This window comes from Coccinella septempunctata, chromosome 6, assembly GCF_907165205.1.
Source record: "Coccinella septempunctata chromosome 6, icCocSept1.1, whole genome shotgun sequence".
Classification (NCBI taxonomy): Eukaryota; Metazoa; Arthropoda; class Insecta; order Coleoptera; family Coccinellidae; genus Coccinella; species Coccinella septempunctata.
Genome location: NC_058194.1, coordinates 19175433 through 19197303, shown reverse-complemented (window position 1 = coordinate 19197303; position 21871 = coordinate 19175433). Strand labels below are relative to the sequence as shown.

Below are 21871 nucleotides of genomic sequence, written 5' to 3'. Positions count from 1 at the left end.
ATGTCATTTGCAAAAACGAAGTTGATAATTTCTTCCAGTTCAATCAGAAGTGACAAAAACATAAAAATATTTTGGATCTTCTCGGTATGCCCCAGGTAACACAATGCACAACTGCTTAAATTGGGGAGCCCACGTGGCTAAATCGGAATTTGCTCGAGCGTCGTGGATACCTAGTGAATTTTGAAGAAGAGATGGTAGAAAAAAAAGGTTACATGAAGTATGCACAGAGACGTATAAAAAAATCGTCAGGTGTACCTACTCGAGCGTGTCAGATTAAGATATGCCTTACGTGTCTTTGATAATAAACTCATGTTAATCTGACAGTTTGCTTGATTTCCATCAGAGGACTATAAAGATATGGTTTTCACTACTTCACATACTTTATTATGGTAATAGCTTCTTCTTCAGGTTAGTGAAGGCAATTACTTGGATATTATGAAGGGATATTACTAGGTATTCCATGAAGGATAATACAATTCTGTTTTAGATCTCAAATTCACTGATATTTTCTTCAATTCTTATAATATTTTAAAGGATAACCAGTAGGTATCTATTATTGAAAGTGATGAGCCAAAAATAAAAGAATACTGTCATGCATATTCTCATCATATTGTGACCAGAATATCTCGTAGCATATCACTCAAATAAAGGATCAGTAAGTGGCTTATTGCGATACGATGAAAAACCCTGGCATCTTCATTTTCAGCAGCGCTATTCATTAGGGACATACCTATCCGTTCCAGCTGCGGATGATGAGGTTTTATTGAGTTTGTCCCGCCTCCTTATATGGGAATTCCAGGAATACTTCAGGATTCAGTGGAACGAGGCGACGGAAGAGATATGAATAAAAGGACTCCGTTAGAAGGGATGAATTTTTTAGAAGGTTGTGATCCATAGACTCCAAAAGTAGGTACTTTATGATGTATGTTCAGAGCTGTACAAAATACTGGGATTCGCTTCAAGAGAAATACAAATACAAAACCCCTCGCATGTATTTCAATACGAAATATATTCAAGTCGTGTATTTGAAATGTAAAATTCGAAATACGGAAAGTTGGTTTAAAGTTTAAAATTCACAGTCACTTAAAATATGGTAAAATGGTTCGTTTGATAAAAGCAGTAGCTTCAAAACTTTGAATAATGGACTTCCACAACACAAGGAGTGTTTACGTTTAAAATTAAAATCGGGGAAAATATACTGGTTCTTCATAAGGTGCTGATGCCATCAAACTTCGTTCATTCATTCATTCATTCATTGCTGTATCCCGTTACCGGGAATGAATCTACAAAAAGAAGAAGAAAAAAAAAAAAAAAAAAAAATTCGAACAGACTTGTAACTTCTTAGTGCTAGTTGCGACTGTGTGCCCTCCTGTGACTAAAGAGACCCAACCGCGACCTGCAGATCCTTCCACACTCAGGGCATGGATAGTCTCCAACCAGATCTGGCCTTAGTTTTTTCTGCTGCTGAGTACTGTTCTGTTTGGTTAAACAGTGCTCACGTCAATAAGATCGATACCCTACTTAATGATTCTATGAAGGATTGTTACTGGAACCATCTAATCTACACCTTTGCATCAGAATGGAATTCGTGTAAACCCTTAAGTACCTGAAGGTTTGTTTATTGATCCTTGAAAAAAGTTCCTGGATTTCATCTTCCTAGAAAAATCTAGTTTTCATCGACTTTAAAACTGGCCATGGTCGGTGTAATAGCCTTTTTCGATGGAATGGAAGAAGTTTTTGGATTTTGTCCAAATTGTCACACTGCATATCAGATTGTTCGTTGATTGGGTCCATCTAGAGAAATGATTCAAAGATCCTTTCTTGCTAACCTGAAGAAATGGTTTCCGCTTTCGTCCTTTTCTACGAGCAATTGGCAATAATATCTGCTTGAGGACTAGTAGATTCGAGTAAAAGGGAATTGAAACCCTTATAGAAATCACCGATATTTAGAACTTCTACGAGGCATTTTATTGGGCTCAAAGCCTTTTTCGCCAACATCCATTTTCGACCTATTCCTGACACAATCCTGTCAAAAAAATAGCATCCACTGGTTCTAAAGCCAATGCTAAAAAAGACAACTTTACTGTCTTCCCAGAGTCATAATTATTTTTATTCATCTAGGTATTTATTCTGCGTTTTAATATTTATCTCCTTTCTTGTCTTACGTATACAATATGAATTCTATAATTTGATATGCACTGAATGGGCCATGTTAAGAAAATATAATAGAAATTCTGGAAATGATTTATCTGACTTAAACCACACCCAAACCCAACAGTTTATTATGATGAAGTGCCCAAAGCAGCATATCTAAAAAAAAGGTGTTCGAATCGATGCGATACATCCTATCGTGTTTGATATATCCTTCATGAATTGATTCAGTTCATAAAACAAGATAAAAAGAGAGGATCTTAGCCACAGCTTCTCGATTTTCCGACTATCCATTACTTGCCGAAATAAGCTGATGTTTCTTGAAGCACGTCGATCGTTAAACTTACTCCGCTTTTTATTTATTGGTAGATTGAGTGAAAAAGCACGAATTGAACATTTGCAGCTACATTCTCTGGAAGGATCCGAAGTTTTCCAACGAAGCATCGTCATGTAACCTAGGTTCAAAGTAGAATCTCGTGAGGGATAATTCAATATTGAGAGGTTGAGTAGTTGCTTTACCTATGTGAAGCGGTGAAGCAGTTAACACTTGGAAACTCATCGTACCACTGATTTAGTCGTGAATATATGGAGGGTAAATTCATCATATTATGACGAGGAGAACTCTGGTAATCCAGTCGAATTTTGATGTATTTTTTAAGGATCTGTATTGCTATCACTTATACAGGCATTTGCCTTAGAGGCATGATCAGAATAAAGTAAAAATAAACGCATTTTCCATATAGAATAGTTTTTCTTTCAAAATAACGATGTCTACCACGATAAGTTGCGTTTCTGTTGCCATTTAAGCTGAATATTCCATTTTGTAAAAGTTTGAGTGAACTATTCAAATGAAATACATATGTGAAAGCCTAAGTGGCCAACTATTTGGAAAAATACGCGTCTTTTATATAGATTTCTAAATGCTACCTGTACAATGCAATCCACATAACTTATCTGAATAAGAGCTATTATTGAAATGTCAAATGACTTGTGGATGAATATTCAAAATTCACAGGCAGTTTCATAATCAAACCTGAATGAAGTAGAAGAAAGTGTAAAAAGAAGCAGGGTTGATCAAAATTTTTCATTAAATAGTTTATACTGTATATGGTATTGTTTAAACATGGGCCGTGAATGAGAATAGTGCTTACCTTGGCTTGTCTCATTTGGTGGTGTTTCCATGAAGTTGAGTCTATTATGTCTTTCTAGAGAAATGGAATAAAAATTTTGGACAGCGAGTGAAAATAATCTGTAGATAAATCACAAGAAAAGTTAAGGAACTAGAGTTGGAAATTTTGTTACCGTTTCAAAAGTTGCCGATTCTTGTCCACCAAACGTTAATTAATGAGGAATCCAAAGTTTTTTCTCTTATATCTGAATGATTTGTTGCTCATTGTTTGATAACTTTTTCAGTTTTAGTCTAGTTCTTGTCGTTTGCGTTTCTATGAATTCTGGATCAGTTACCTATTGTTTTACTTTCTTACAATCAACTTTGCTTCAAAATCGGAAATTTTGTTTTGCAATAATGTCTATACCTAATCTTAGTGCAGATGAAGCTGACCTACCCTAGTATTGATATCATCGAAACGCAGCATGGCGTAATCAGAGAGATGTTGCGAATTTCTTTCGAGTTAGTGAAAGAAAGATCGACAATAAGACGCCCAAGATCTAACACAACTGAACAAGATCGGTTTCTGACTGTGTGTGACTTCATCAACTTTTGTAAAGTAGTGTATTTATGGTTTAATGCAAGATAGTTCTGCAGGTTTCTAAATTACTCTTCTGCAATGTGTTAGTGTCTTCCGTAGAACCTGCAGCATTGAAGGTAAAAAGTGATTGCCTCCAAAATTTACTCAAAAACTTTATGTTTGTCAAATGTCGATGAATTATAGCCAATACCTACTTGAGTTCTACCAGAAATTTTCTCAAAATAATACTGAAATTTCTTACATTTTCATTTGCTAATTTTTACGGAAAATCCACAATGAAACAAGTTACTTGATGTACTGGTTATTTCAGAGTTAGTTCAGAAAACAGTGTTGGCTAGTTCACAATAATTATTCTCAACATACAATTCCTTGATGATGAACTACTGAATTGCTACGCGAATTCAGCAGTACATTTTCACACTGTTGGTAAATGTCATTATATGTCTTCTACTGTGTCGGTGGAAAAGACTGAAAATTAAATAGAAGATGACAGAGAGAAATATTCTTAGTGGTTTTCCATGTAGCTAGTCCTAAATCTGAAACCGGATATCATCCCTTGCAAGGCACTCCTTCATAGGAATGGCCACATTTGAGGTAACTCAGAGAATGAGTCAGGATTGCCACGTATATACGTTTATGTCACATGAATTACTCTTAGAAATAGGGGACCGAGTAGATGTTGACACTTCTGGATATGTGACTATACATATAAAGGGGTCCTTTTTGTATTATCATAATTCTGGAATAGCTTCTCTGAAATTATTGGAAATAAGCTCTTATCAACTCTAAGTTTGAATTTTTTTAGATGCAGCTTTGATATTAATGGTGAAATTGTTCCTATAACAGTTTTTGTTTTTTTTTATTCGATGTTGAGAATCAATGTTGCAACTAAATCTTAGAAAATCGGTGAATTTGGAGCTTGATTGGTCCGCATAGTTGTCAAGAGACACAATATTTCTGGGATCTTTCAAACTATTGTGAACCTTCACTAGGACAACCACAGTCATAATCATCGTTTTTTTGAACTCATCAGAGCCAGTTTAATTTTCCTTCCTCTCTCACTTCCATTAAGTTCAATAATAATGAAATAAATCTGTTAGTAGTATTGTAATAAGAAATAATCTATTCGTAGTTTCAAATAAATAAGTTGAGTAACCAAACGAATTTTTTCCAAGTCCAATGTGGGACACACATTCTTGATCCGATGAGCTGGATATTGAGAATAAGTAAAGAAGAAAAGAGGTCTGCAGTGAAGTCAGATGCTTTTTCGCCCTTCTTCAAATTATAATAGCCAATGTGGTCAGTCATAAAAAACTATTTTCCTAATATTTTTAATTCCTAATGTATAGATTAGATCCAATTGAAAATTATTTCTTGGCTCTAAAATAACGGTCTGAATATTCGTGTTTCTGAGATAAGTGAATACTCTTGTGAAAACATACTCATTGTATTTACATTCTGATGAGGTAGTTCAATGAAATTATAAAGAAGATAGACATCCCAGAGCCTTCACCATTTTGCACTCACAATACCTTAATTAATGAAATAATAAAGAAGATAGTTGTCCCAGTACCTTCACCATTTTGCACTCACAGTATGATATTTCATTTACATAGTTATTGGGTAACATTTATTGCAATATTTGAAGATAACTTGGACAATTCATGGCTCAAATTTCGGAAATTATAAGCACACACAAAAATAGTTTTCTATTAAATATATACAAGGAGAACCCTAATCATTGCATTATTTTTAAACTTCTTCAATTGTATCTACTATTATTGATCCCAAAGTGAAAATACTCAATATATCAAACTGTATAATAAAACTAGTGAAGATACAGATACAAGCATCTATTTCATCATAATCAAATGAATTTCCACACGGAACAACTTGATAATTCAAATTTTATGCACGGAGTGCAATGAATAATTCTGATGGGTGAGTCCTTGTCAAAAAATACTGTGGGTTATCCTATTTTTTTTTTGAGCAGCATCTGCTTAGATACAGCCTGAAAAGCAATTTTTAATATTTTTTGTAGAAACCAGAGCACTGACAGAAATTAAATTGAGCAGACATTATATGGGAGATGGAAGCAATAAAAAAAATTGGTGGTGTTCCCCTATAATGTCAGCATGATATCCGCCTACTAGATACATTTCGAAGGTATTTCCAGCCTGTACGACTTACGCTACGAACTTATTGATTTTTTTTCCCAAAAACCGTTACTTGAGAGATCTCATTTTTTCAGAATTATCAATCTATGAAAAATTTATTCTTAAAATGAATTTGTTCATTTGTAATTACCAATGATAAGCGGTAAGGAAGCTTTGAAAGGAAAATATACATTTATATTCTTTCGAAAGCGAGTATTCGTCAATATCTAATCATATTATGACGATTAATCATGCTCTACAACTCTTATTATGAATGCGATGAGAGTCCAAGATAGAAGATAATCCAAAAAAACTAATTTTTTTGACCTTATTAATGGCTAAATTTTCTTGTTTCGTCTTGGTGAAACTGTCAGATTATATTTTTTCCCGCTATTTTTGGATTATTAGCTTCAAAATAAGAAAAACAGAACCCGCGCTCGAGAATGTACAATGACGTTTTTTTTTTGGCAAGTAAGCCGTCTTCTCAAACATTTTCGTCACGCTGAAATTGTCAGATTAAGATGTTGTCTGATTTGGCCTTCTGGCAAGCCCTTCCAGAAAAAAGTATACGCTTGTTCTACCAAGCTACCTTCGTCCGAAAAGCGTGTCTCGCTTAAGGCAACTATTGCAATGGATGTACGTTGCAGTTCCTTATATTAGAGCAGTACGTCTCTCTGGTCGGTATACTATTCAATATGTAAAATCACATATATCTTAATCTGACATGCTCGAATATGTACATTGATTTTTTTTTCCATTCTGATAGGCTGTCCCAGACAATTTCCCCTCTATATACAGGTCTTAATTTTGGTAGACGTACTCTACTGGATCCAAGGTATCTCCTCTTATATTAATCTGACAATTTCGAGTAAATCCCGAATTTCCCTCTTGGACTCCCCAACTATTGAGTCATTCTCCGTATGATTATGGATGAGTTTAAGAAATAATGACATGAAATGAATACAAATAAAGTACATATAATAAATGACATAAAATACATATAATAAATACCACAATACAATATTCGGATTTTTAAAACACAGAAAGAAAATGAATCTAAAAAAGAATGCGATAAAAAATATTTCAAAATATCTATGAAAAATGATTTCCACCAGTGGTCTAGAGATGTGTGGTCTTTACTACTTCATATGTTTCATTATGTTAATAGCTTCCTCTTCAGGTGGGTAAAGGTAATACTTCAGTATCATGAAGGTACCTTTATCACTAGAGTATTATCTGAAGGATGATATAATTGTGTTATATAACAGCTATAATACTGTGCTTAGATTTTGATGCAAATAGATCTCGTTTTCCGAGTGATGATCCTCTTATTCATGTGAGGGAAGCAATGTGCACATTATACTGAGAATTATTTCTCTCATATATAGCCATTATTATTTTCAAAAAAAGATAAAAAAGAAAAGAAATAACAAAACTTTAGGCACCTCAAAATAAAAAAAAACGAAAAAACAAAAAATGCTGAAAAGATGGTTCGAATTCCAGCAAAATGATATGTAGTATTAGGACCAAAAACGAAATACTGAAGATTCATAAGTGAATGTATTATGTATGATGCAGGGGCGTAGTAGACCATTTAACTCTAAGCGAAACTACTAATTAGCAAAGCACTCCAGGACAGGGAAAGAACTGGCGGCGGAGATTATTCACCGAATTTTCTGGGTCAGGACAATCTTCGGGATTTACCCCGAGGGATGAATAAATAGAGTGGAAAGGAGAGTTTCAACAAGTGGCTCCTGCGGGAGAGATGCCATGCGTCACGGGTCGCCAATGGGGTGACATGGAGTGGGCCGAGGGGGATGACTTCGCCGGCGGAGAACAGATGCTGCCAGTAAGCGCGTGGTGGTCGGCTGTGTGCGCAATCGCGACTCTTAAGCGTTCGAGAGCGACGAGTCTGTGGCGCGAGTCCGAGGCGACCGACGGGCGCGACGAGGCGGCAGGCGACCTGGCCAGCCGCCCGCCATGGACCACTAGATCCACGCTGTTCAACGCCGGGGCTGCTACCCATTCGTACATGTGAGTAACCACTTGTTACTTTTGATATATTTCGACACTGTTGCATGCTCCCCCTGTATTCTACGAATTCCTGAATAGGAATGCACACACTGAATTTAAATTTAATTTTTCGCGCACATTTTGAAAAAATTTATCTTGAAATATGAAAATAATTTTTATTTTCTGCCAGAAGAATGAAATAAATGAAAAATATTTTATTTGATTTTTCTCTATTGAAAATAAAATCCTCTTTTCGTATTGAATTGTTTTTGACTTTTCGTTTGATATGAATAAAAGGTAACGTACCTACTTACAAAATTTATATCTTCGGTTTTCATTTTTTTTTGTGAAAAAATACTCGGATAGGTCAAATATTAATTTGAATTACAACACCTTTCATCTATAATTGAAGAGTTTTCATACTGCCTCTACAGGTGGAGGGTAGTTGAGTACCATGGAGACTTAACTTTTTGTGCCAGAAGTAGATGAATTTTTTGTGGATGAGGATGATTTGGTCATTGATATGGTAGTTCATCAAACTTATTTCATTATAGGGATGAAATTTTTGAACTTATCGAATTCGACTCTTCACTTTTGGAGTGATTTATATTTTCGAAAACACGCATTTTTCGTTGGATATAGTAAACGATGAATTATGTGAAACAAAAATCACAATTATAAAAATATATGTAATAGGTATATGTATGTTCTTTCATCTCTCATCAATATAAACTATGTTGCGATAAAGGTTTTGCGGTTTTCGATAATATTTCAAAAACATCAATCACTTTCGAAGATCTTGAAATACATAAAAAATTCAAATTCAATAAGTTTGAACATTTGATCTCTATAATGAAAAAAAGGATTGATAAAAACCCATCAAGGGCCATATCATTGTCAGCAATAAATGTCATCCATTTCTGACACAAAAAGTAAGGGTTGCCCTTTAAACTGTCCCCCAATTCTCAATGAAAATTGGATAATGAATTAATTTTTGAAAATTCATATTCGTACCGAGCATACTGTGAAGAAAAAATATTGTGTTTTGATAAGAACCATAACATTTATTTTTTTATGCATTTACTTTTCGAAAGGGTAAACACTATTTCTAGAATTCAGACAAAAAATAGATTCAAGCTGCAATCAAATGGAATACCGAAACCGATTTGGAAAGTATAATACATACGAAGATTTGTATGTCGATATATATCGACCTGTCATTTGTCTTACAAAACACTTGAAAACGGCATATTCAGAAGGGTACATGTACATTTTTTTGAACAGCCCTGTAAATACATCCCACTGTAGATGGCACCTGAAAAGGCCATTTTAATTCATTTCTCAAAAACCAGAAAATTGACAGAAAGGAATATTCTATAATAGCAAGAACGCAATAAAAAAAAATTTGGGTGTTCCCCTATTTATAATAAGAGTCAGCAAGATATCCGACTAAAAAAATTATAGAAAAGACCAACAATATTTTTTGACAGAGAATCATCTTTCAATTTTTGTTTCAACTATTTATTTACATTCAGTATATTTATTAAATTATTGTATCTAACTCGAAACATGCTCATCTTCTACGTTCTTAGATGAAATATCTTGATTGAAATCAATTCAAATAAATTATTCATCGAATCAAGAAATTTTGAAAAAGTTCATGGTTGAAGCGCAGGTCACATATTTTGTAGTTATTATAGTTAAAATTCGCCCAATCTTGAAAACAAAAATAAAATGTGCAACTAGTAATCATTTTTACAAACGGAAGGATAGTGCATGGCAATTTCACAAATTCACAATATTTCAAAAGAAACTTCTATGAAAAATAATATATTATTATTCTCCATTCTACCACACCCCACAAAGTATACTTACTTTTTTACGAGCTTTTTTATATATTATACTCAGAATAAGGTTTTATTGCCTGAGTTACTTTTGCATCATCCATCAAAGAAGCATGAGAGATGCTACTTTCAACGTTGGATTTAACTAAAATTCCCATAACTCGGAAACCAAAATTGAGTTGATATTTCCTCAACATTGGCTTGAAGAACACTGAAGCAAAATAAATTCATGAGTCTAGAAGCAATAATTTGTGCAATATTTTTTCTAGTTCCTTAATTTTTTACCATTACTTAGGTCAATGATCGTTTTCAGATAATAGTAATTTCTTTGAAAGTATAAGATAAAAGCGTGAGGTGTTTTTTTAATTAACGGAGTTTCAAGTCTCAAGATGACAGTTGAAAATATTTCATGCCTTGACATACAAAGAGGTGAAAAATTGTTGAATATCTGATTGGCATTTAATTGAGCTACACTAAGGAATTCTAGTTTTTCATCGGTGGAACTGCTTGTTTTAACATGAGTATAACCATTGCTCATATAACATCTCTGTTTAAGCTATTAACCACTTACCAAAAGTATGAGGTATCAGGAAATTTGAGTCAATTTTTAGATGTCTTAGATATGACCCCAGATGGGTTTCAAGTAAAAATAAATAATTCACTCGAGTGTTTTCCCACCAATAAATTATTCCATATAAATATCATCACAGGGTATTCACGCAAAGTTTTTATCTCGAATCAATCCTCCCGTATTTCTGGAAGGACAAATAGGGTTGCGAAAAAATAGGACTATGTTTGCCACCTCCGAATCACAGGGATCAATATTGAACCAACTAACACATTCTGCACTGGACCGTGAAGATCTAACGTGCAATTTTACATCATTATTTGGCAGGATAGGTCTATAACATCTTTATGGCAGGTTCTGGAACAAATGAGTATTCACTGACCCATTGGAGTGTTATTTCTTTTTGATATCTGTAGGAAACCGTGTTCTTGAGCAATGAAACGAAGACAATGTGATGAAACCAATAAGATAAATCTCAACAAGCTTCTATATTAACGATACAGAGTGAGTGTCACGCACAAAAATTATATCTTAGGTGTTAAATATTTTGTAAAAGAACAGGTCAATTTTTATCTAAAACAACGCAAATTCTCATGTACAAATAATAATGAAGAGTTTGTCCTACACCCTCTACGAGTGGGTAGAGGATAGTTAAGGTTTTTGACTAGTCTTGTTGCTGGAGTATTATTTTCTATATGATAAATCTTTAAATAAAGTTCTGTTCTACTTAAAATGAGTTATTCCACTACAGGATACAAGCATTTCGATAAGGTAACTTGCCATCATCAGGTATTCAAAATTGAAATCGTCAACATTCTCAAATTGATATTTTCGTCAATTGATAGGTGATTTATCCACCTTCAAATGATGATAGGGACGAAATGGTTTAACCGATTTAATTCGAATTTGTACGTTTTTCGTGTATTTTCAGATAAATGATATATGGTTTAGGAGTGCTTCACTATTTGAAGTGTAATCCAAAACATCTAATTATTTCTTAGGGTAGTAATTGAATCATTATTTGAAATAAAAATCCAAAACCAAAAATAAATGAAAATGCGATTGAAAGGTTTTTTCTTTCATCAGTTACTAAGGAAAAGTCATGTTTTCGATAACACTTCGAAAAAAAATAGATTACTTCTAAAACGTACTTATATCATTGATTTCAAAATAACATAAAAAAATTAAAATTCCAATTGATTAAGTTTAACAATTTCATACCTATACTGAGAACTTGGTTGATAAAAATACCCTATCAATGACCAAATCATCCTCAGCTAAAAAATGTCTATCCATTTCTGACACAAAAAGTTAGTATGGCAATTCAAAACACCTACCCCCCAACCCTGGTGCAGGATACATGACAAATTCCTCAGTATAATTGAGGAATTTGCCATGACAATTCTAAAAAGTAAAGTAAAATCATGAAAAGTTGTGCAATTGAAAACTTATGCTCGAGCATTTTTCTACAAAATAGTAAACACACTATAGAGAATTTGCTTTTTTTCATTACAGTTCAAGCATTTTTCTACAAAATAGTCAATACCGAAGAAACAAATTTTGTGCTTTACTTTTTATTCAACTGTTGAAATCGGAGTTTTGATTTTTTTTATCTTTATAATTAATAATCCCAAAAATCATGAAATTGGTTTCTGATTCAAGAAAATTCATACCTTCTAGTCAGATGATTTTTTATCATTTTCAAATATTCCTCATTTGAAAACTGACTTTGAAACATATCCATTAAATCTATAATTGAATGGAAATAATATCAAGGACTCCTGGAACCTTTACCATTTTGCACATAATTCTTCATTTAATTTCATTTATATGTTTATTAAAAAGGCTTTTGTTAAGAGCAGTGTAGGAATATTTATCAATTTCAATCAACATTATGAGATAAATTTAAAAATGAGGTTGATGTGAAATATATTTCAGTTATTTTGCTAAAATTATTCTCAGTGGAGACTTCAAAAGTTATGATAAGAATGTAATGAATTTCATACATAAATTTATTGCATACTTCTGCTCGCTTTAACTGTTTGAAAAAATTCGCGTATTTTAATGCCAATTTTGATGTTTTAGAATTCCAGATTTTTTCAGGAAGAAATAAAAAAATAAAAGATGAAATATTTTCCTTGCAAGAACTAATGGGAGATAAAACGTTAACAGCATAGCATGCTCAAATATAGTCTTCCTCATGCCAAATAATCGAATTGAAGAAATAATATCCCCTGGATGTATCACTTCTGATTCCTCTGATTATATTATATTAACTCAGCATTGTTTCATTTGCACAGCAGCAAATTAGAGTAGACAGTAGATCATAAATCTTTGATTGACGGTGAAAATGAATTATCCGATTGACACTAAATCAATCAACTATTGCAATTATGCAACATGATTAACCCCAGCTGAATTTTTAATGGATATGTGATCAGTCCAAATGCCCAAATGGCTTTTGGATGAAATATGCAGCAATATATTTATCGGATAGATGTTCTATTGGGAACGATATTGTAATTCTCAACCATTTGTGCAGTAATAATTGTTGTAGTTCACCTACTGAAACGCATAATGTTCGTAGAAAATATGAATCATATAAATTTGTGAGAGTATGTATTGTGTTTATTCCGTTCGAAATTTTCCATGGTGGAATCTTTTCATAAATTTTAATTTTACAAATTGAATTGGTTAGTTCGAAGAAAATTTCTTGGAAAAATCACTGCTTCATTAACCGTCTTGCCATTGTTCCTTTATCGTCAAATTCAAGACATATATTTTATAGAGACATTGTTGATTGTGTGTACAGGTTCGTGAATAAAATTCACAAAAAATTAGGGAATCCTTAATTAATACCCCATAGTTAACATCAATTAGTGAGGCATAGCTGTTAGTGCATATATTCCTGGGATTTCCGAGTTCGTCTTTGCGGTGGAAATTAATGAGACCCATTATCAGATCCTTTGAAGATTCCTAGTTGTATGATATGGTGGATGGAATATCATTTGGTAGACCGAGGCTTTCATCTTTAGCTTCTTTGCGCGATTGCTCAAATTCATCCAGATATACAGAATTAAGTTGAAAACTAGTATTTGGCTTCAGCCTTCTGAAAGTTCTTGAAATACTGGGGAGTCATCTAGATAAGTTTTTTGAAGTATAGTTATCCCAGCGAAACTCTTTATAAAAACTTGTCGAAGCTGTTTTTTATGCACCACCGTCTTTAAATGTCTCCAGAGGAAGCAATAGAAATATTTCAAGTCTGGGAAGCATGGTAGCCATTCAATTGGCCCTATTCTACAAATCCATTCATTTTGGAAATGATCAGTGATACATTGCCTCACTGGAGGATAATGGTTCACAGATCATTTCCAAGAGAAATGGATTGGTAGAAGAGGGTCGATCCAATGGCCACCACGCTACCCAGACTTCAAATCTTTAGATTTTTCCTCTGGGGACATTCAAAGTCGTACGTTGTGTATGAAACATAGCCCAAAAATGTAGAAGAATTGAAAGTAAGATTACGCACAGCATGACCAGAAATTCAGGTTAGATTTAATCAAAACGATTTCGAAAAATTGAGTACGTAGATTCGGTTGGCTTGGGAAGATTTTGAAATTCAACTTTTCATATTTCAAAAACGGTGACCCGTTTTCATGTGAGATAGAGGTTCAAATATGCTAAATGACTCAGACTATTGATAAGGATATATACCATGCTTCAAAATTCGGATATAAATTTTGAAAAAAATTAAATATACTTGTCCCAAGTCACCCACCGAGTTGGGAGGCTTGGGACACAAGTTAAAATCTTTTGATTGCCCAACTCTCGAATGAAATAGGTGACTTGGGACGGTGTATAGTTTTGAAAAATTAGAATTTGTGATTATATAGTTGAAATTCGGTAAGAAAATTAAATCATAAACCCCTATTACAGCGAAAGGAAATATATTATTTCAAATGTGAAAAATCTAAACAAAACAAGGGGACTTTGATTTCTTTCATTCTTTGATGATTTCTTCGTGGAAATAACGTAAATAATAATATCCTGCGAAAAATCGGTATATTTCCTGCTGCCAATGCGCCGCTTGTATCTATTCGGCATTGTCCCAAGTCACCCTATGAAACAACAAAATAAATGAATGAGATCCGTGTTGCTTTTTGATTTGTAAACAACCTTGTTTCATGACATATCTCACACGTATCCAGAAAAGTGGAACAAATGTACAGGAAAGACACTAGAAAGTATAAGAGCCATAAAAAACGCGCTTTCACTCTCCTGAATTCGTTAAGTTTTCCTGTCAATTCAAATGCTCTGGTCAGGGCAAACTCAACAGGAGTTAATTGTTAAACTAACCGAAAAAACGTTTGCCAATCTATTAAGTTTGTCCCTTCACTTATAAATGGTAAAAAACAAAGAAATCTGCAAGGGGGGTAATTGTCCCAAGTTACAGGACTGTCCAAGTCACCCGAATCTACCGGTATATGGCATTTTCGTAAAAGCAATCGAATAACCTTTAAAACTAGGTGTCAGGTGTCACTCAACCACTCTTCCAATTGTTCATGTTGATAATATTTATGTCAAAGATTATAGAGTAGAAAGATATATTCATATTTTGTGACGACTACATTCAGCCTTAAATAGAATAAAGAGAGTATTGAGCATTTAAGATTTGGGGTGGTACATTTCAAATGGACACACTGTATGTGAACGTTCTAGGGTAACTAGATGTCAATATCCATCCTCATTCGCTGTATTTATGAGGACGCAGTGGACAAATAAATGTGAAACGTGCCAATATTGAATTTCTGATTGGAGTGGCGGTTTTAGTCCAACCTCGTCGGTGAAATTAAAGCTACCGTAATATGCACATTTTCCCGTTTATGACTAAAATGTCTCTATATTACCGATACGTCCTTGGGGCAAGCCGTATATGGGAGGTTTGCGAGTTTATGTTCCACATTGAACTATCGACCCATTTTTACCTTTTATGAGATCTTCGTTGAACCGGATGATTCGGGTAGATACATGAAAACGGGTATCTGATAAAGGTCATAAAAACCTTTATTCTTTACTTTCAGTGCCAGTGAATGCAGAAAAGATTTCGCTGCAAATTCTGTTGAGGCGGGGTATAATTGATTTTTTTTATGTGTGAATTACAACCTAGGGGAATTCGTCACGGAAGAGAAAATGACGAATGAGGATTACTTCCGGTTGATAACGTTTCGAATACGTAAATCCTGTTTTTTTCACCTTCTCTTTATGAATTTCACTCTATTTCTGTTCCCTGTTTTTTTCTTATATTTTTCATAAATTCAACTCTGTGTGGTATAATAATTTCGCAGGTCGTTGCCAGCAATCGGGACAAAAACGCCTGACAAACTCTAGATAGGCAACCTAACCTTCAAGACTTAACACATGTTAAAAACATATTCAACAAACATCAACTAATCTACTAATCGAAAATGAAGAAATCTGATTCGAATCAATAAAATGATTCGAGCAGTTCAAAAATGGAATTTCAAGAAGTATTTATCCATCACTTTTTGTCAAACAAAAATTTTGAAACAAGGAAGAAAAGTAGCATCTTATCGAGCGAAGATTAGTGAGGATATTTATCAGTTTAGGAGAAATAATGTTTATTGAAAAATTCACAAATGTAAACTCAACCGAAACCCACAAGATTGAAATTTTGACGATTGGCTATGGAGATAAGACCAAATAACAAAATGAAGTTTTTTATCTTTTCAGTAACAGTTTCGGGAAAATAAGCACTCAAGAAAATTAAATAATCATCAGAATAGACTCACTGAAAATGTCAAAATGAATATACTCCTTATTTTTTGAAGAAACATATTTGAGTTGATATCAGATAGATCAGTTTTTTAGATTTTTTCGTCTTCGCACTATACAGGGCGTTACCAAATAAGCGCGAAAATTTTTGTGGTTGTTTCCTTGTCGAAAATTAAAGGGAGTCTTTCATGTAAACTAAAAAGCTCTGAGGCCTTTCAAAAATGAGTAGAAAACAACAATATTTTTCATTGGAAGTGCTAGACACTTGAAGGAATGGCATTTTGTAGGAATGTTCTACTAAGAAAAAGGCGATCTATGAATACTTTTTCAATTTTATTATGATTTTTTGAAGGGTTTAAACATGCAATCCCTATTCATTTTTTTTACTGGCACTTTTATTTTGAACACAATTTCTCAATTTAAAAATATGTGTTGAAAAGGACGATTCATTGCAAATGTCTTATGATTCGTTCTGGTTCACTTGAAAGCAAGAATCTAAAAAATCAACGATCCTTTGTTCCCATAGCGAAGAAAAAAATATGTGTACCGCATAGCATTAATTCGATAGCTTTATCAATCAACATTTCTCAGTAAATATTTTGTTTATGCTAAAAATATTTGTGGTGAAAGTTGAAAGAATTGGCCTACGAAAGCATAAAATTCGATCCTTTCTTAACCATATGGATTCATCGTCTTAGAAGAAGCACAGCCCTCTTAAGAGGGCTGTGGAAGAAGCATGCATAACTGATCAAGGTAAATGATTTTCGGTGAGACAATATACTGATGGGTACAGGAAATTGAGTGATTCAACAGAACAACGGCAGATATAGATTCCTCCGAAGATACGGAAGTTGAGTTCAATTTTCCTTTGAAAGGACTTCGATCGCGCTTCGCAGGATATGTTTTTACGGTCCCTAGGTTTTGGCAGATTCGCACCATTGTTAGGGAACTCCATATCTTCAATACTCTCTCAGGCTATTTCGTATATATCTTGAAGACACAATGTTACAGAAATTTCACGTTGAATATGTTTATCGCATCGCAAAGTAATATACCTACGTGGAAACTTGGACGAGTAGGTAACTATTTCAAATTAGAATTTTCACTATTTGCCCCATTCATTATTCAACAGTTTCCCAAAATACAGAAAAGAAATCAAAAGTTATTTTCTCATCTGAATGAAATTATCAGTATTTGCAAATCTTCGAGTATTTCAATATAAATTTTAATGTGTAAGGAAGCAACTCAAATTATAGAAATATAATTTATAATAATAATAATATAATGTCTCTCGTATAACATTTTCCTACTGGAAATATTATTTTTCCGCGAATCAAAATTAATTTTGACCTTAAGTCTTTGAAATGGTTATAACTTTCTCAATTTGAGAATTGAATTGAAATTTGTGAACACTGTCGGAAGGAGCACTGAATTTTCTTAAGTAATTCGCACGAAAACGAAAAAAAAAAGTATTTTTCACTAATCCGAAACATTGTTAAGGAATAGATGAAAACTCGGAACATTGTCGATTTTTCATTTTCCCAGAAAAAATTTTGCTTCTTTTATGAAAAAACTTCCTTAGGATCTAAGCTTTTCACAATTTTATCAACAATTTAAGGGTGAAAATAACTTTTCATTTTCTCGAAAATGTTCTTCAATTTCGATTTACTTGCAAATTGGTGGAGTTATGGCCTTTTTAATGATTTTATATCGAAAACAACGAAAAAATTTGAAATTTGCTAAAAAATTGGATATCTACTGGATAGCAAAATCGTTGTAGAATCATTTTCTAGGCTGTCAACCTTGAGCCTGAACATCCTGTACAGTTGTTTCGAAATGATAATAGGTGAGAAATTACATAAAATTCAACTTGCCTCGTATATTTCTTTTCAGCAATAATCATTTAATAATTTCATTCCAAATGGAGGGGATCATTATTTATTTCATTTATGAAGCGCCATAGAAATTTTATGTGAAAATCCTATTTGAACTTTACCTGCATCCGTTTGTTCTACGATATGAAAATAGATAGGATAAAGTGTATTGTTGGTTCGAGATAACATTGTTGCCTTCATAATCCAAATCGAATAGGCAGATGAACGTAAAACTCTTCTTGTGTCATGAGTTTGTTGATAGATAGAAAACGCATAGCTTCGTTGACAAAAAACTTTTTTATGTCGTGAATGGTTGGTATTCTTCACTTCATATTTCAGAACATTCTAAACATCCTTTGATATTTGAGGAAATTAAAAAAATAAATTATAGAGGACTAAATATACACGGTGTCCGCGCCATGGGGCAGCGGTCGATTACTTTAATTCTATTAACTTTACAAGAAACAGTTTCAAATAACTTTCTTCTTTTTAAGTAGAACATCTCCTTAAATTATTTAGAACTATACAAAATGTTTCGTTTCTTCTGCACATCTATCAACTTATACATTTTTACATTTTTTAATTCCTTGTTAAATTTGAATATAAATTTGATAACACAACTATGTCCGAATTCTAACGGTTTTCGAGAAATTTGACTTTTTATTAATATTTTGATGGTTTGAGGTACTTACATAAAGGGCTATAGCTATGTTATTAATTCAAATTTCGACTGTGTCTAGTCAATAAATGATACACTAAAATTTTTCTTTATATGCCATATTATATACATGCAGGATCTGCGAAAACGTAGATCCATTATCAAAACAGAAATTTATCAAAATTTTAATTTTTTCAAACGGCAACCATTTAAATAATGGCACAGCCAAATATTTATATATATATATATATATATATATATATATATAACTAAAATTATGAAATATTTCAGGTTATATAATTATCTTTGGTGTTTTATAAAACTATTATGAAATTTGATTAATTTTGACTATTCTCAGCTATATTCATTTCAGCGGTTGAGTGGAGGCATTTTACTAAAACAAAATTGGAGTTGCGTTTTTCATCGATCGGATTAACACCTAAGAAATCACACAAAACATGATTCAATTACTCAAACAGTAATAGATTACTGCTATTTATTCAATAAAAACTTGCTTGGATGAATACCTAACACGAAATGGACTGTGAGCATTAACTAGAAATAAACACACGAAAACATTACATAAATCATGGCCTGATTACACTGTATAGTAATCACGTGTAGTTATCCACGAGAAAATTATAGTACATTTAAATTCATGGATAGAATTTAGTATCTACCCTAACATGAATGTTCGATCCAACAGTACCTAGCCTATGCAAATAATAATAATCCAAAATAATTATCTAATACATATCTATTCCTGAAATTGCTAGCTGACTATTACAGCTGGAAATAATTGTGCCTTTATATACTTCCAAATGAACAATGGTCCTTATTAGAATTGAATGAAAAATTGTAATGTGGATGTAAATGACATATAGGTATTGAATTATTTTAATTCAATAGCTATAACGAAAGTAATATGGGAATAGCTTCAATTTTAGGAATGGCATCCCAATGAAAGCAGCGGACTTTTGTTTTCATGAGAATGTTAGTTAGGTATTCGTTTTCTTTTGAAGTGAACCTTATAGAAATAGGCTTACATTTTTAATAAACTCATTACCTGTTGTGAAAGTATATTTCAACTGGTGCAATTATTTCGCTAGAAGTTTTCCACGCTAAGCTGTGATTTAATAACTGAGAAGTTGGTTGGTAGCTCTCCTTTCTTGTGAATTCATTTAAACTGAATCCATTAATCAATTTCAAGATATCTGTTAGTGAATAGTGCTAAATATATAAGTAAATTATCTTGTACCTGATAATTGTGTAGATGTTTTCGCATCTAGACAGTGTCCACTGAAAGAATATTCAACAATATGTTATCATGAAAAATCGAGTGAAAAATAGTAAAATTAATCGACAGCTCAATATTTGAATGGAAAAATTGTTTATACTAATCTAGACTATTAAAACTGAATACATATATAAGATTATTGTCATCAACTGGTTCTTGATTCATGCAATTCAAATAACTTATAAAACAAACTGTTTTATCTCATTTTACCTAGAAAAAACCATACAAAAGTAATCTCCCTTCAACTAACTTGATAAACCCTTGTTTTGCTTATTATTTTCAGTACAAACCATGGCTAACAAATGCTACTCATACCATTTCAGTGTTCGTATAAAATTGCATCAATTATTATTGGGAAATATAACAAACACGTGCTATTCAGCATAATTTAACTGTTTATTAACGGCCCCTGAGATATGACATGTTCTGCCATGTTTAGGTGCATCTGAATCGAATTTGTGAATTATCGAGTACAACATAACGCTGATGGGAGTTTTAATAACGAATTTGCCTGTAGCTAACTATGTTAGAGCGTAAATTACATGCGAAATAGTACCCAAAGATTGATGTCATCCAAAATGTGATCAGGGAGCGGATGAAACTTTCTTAGTTTCAGTCCAATCATCTCACACAATCCATAGTGTATTATGGTATGATGCTATATCAAAATGACTATTACAAATTGAATATTAATGAATCTAAGTCACTCTTGAAAATATGTATTAGAAATGTGAAAGTAGGTTCTATTGCGTTGAGTCGCATACGAACGTAAGAGATTTAGATTATTCTATGTACAAAAAATAATACTGTATCATGTTTTGAGCACCTTCATAATTCCAGCAAGATGTATGACACGTTTTCCCCAATCTGTATTCAACTTCCAGAGGGGGAGAAACATATTTTAAGATATTCAGATGGTTGTTTAGAATCAATTCAGAACTTCTATCAATTTCCAAAATTTGTTTTGTATGAAAAATTGAGAAAGCATCTTTAACACAAAGTGAATGAAATGAAATAAGATTTCATGTTGGAAAATTTTGACCATCGCATTCGCCAATTTGCAACTAACAGTAAAATATGCTTGAGGCTTAAGTAATCAAGACCTATTTCGAAATTTGTTAAGATTTTTGTGTCCAGAACTTTTCAGCGAAAATGAAGAAGACTTGCTGCTGCATCTGAATTTTTTCTCTACTAAATATTTTATTAGAGCCGAGATTGTACCAACAAGAAAACATATTGAGAAATTTTTCTAACGCATTCGCCAATTTGCAATCGTCTAAGGCCCTAAGAACTAGTGCAATAATAGGTGGGAGCCGACGATGCTAAATCGGGATTTACTCGAGCGTCGTGAAGAAGTGGATTTTGAAGATTAGTTGGTAGAAAGAAAAAAAGGTTTTTCACTTTCAGCGGCGTGGAAAGCGTCTGCAGGGTCTCAAAGATGTAAAAAAAAACGTCAGTTGTACATACTCGAGCGTGTCAGATTAAGATACTGAAGATACGGAAGAGTTGAAAATGGTAAAAAAAAATAAATTTACAGTGTGTCCGATTCTTGGAGGATATGTTAATTGAACCCAAAGGAAGCTACGTGAAACAAGGTGACAGCGGTCCTTTGAAAAAAAATCGTTACTTGTACATACTCGAGCGTGTCAGATTTTCATACAGATTGTTAATCTCGGTGTTGCAGTCGTGTTGACCCATTAATCTGACACTAATCAGGGGGGGTTTTCTTAATCTGACACTTTGAAGATAAAAATGCTTTTTTTCGAATATTCCCCTGCCTGTACCCCTAATCGTTTTTGTATTCATTA

The 21871-nt window shown here is 33.1% G+C and overlaps 1 protein-coding gene across 2 annotated transcripts in view; it reads left to right on the top strand.

The window, feature by feature from the left end:
* Positions 1-7896: 7896 nt before the first annotated feature.
* The window catches only part of LOC123315677 (synaptic vesicular amine transporter), a 61212-nt gene continuing 47237 nt past the window's right edge, over positions 7897-21871 (top strand). For both annotated transcript variants that reach the window (XM_044901499.1, XM_044901500.1), the window contains exon 1: positions 7897-8050. The gene's annotated coding sequence lies outside the window, so the exon portion shown is untranslated. The remainder of the gene's footprint in view (positions 8051-21871) is intronic.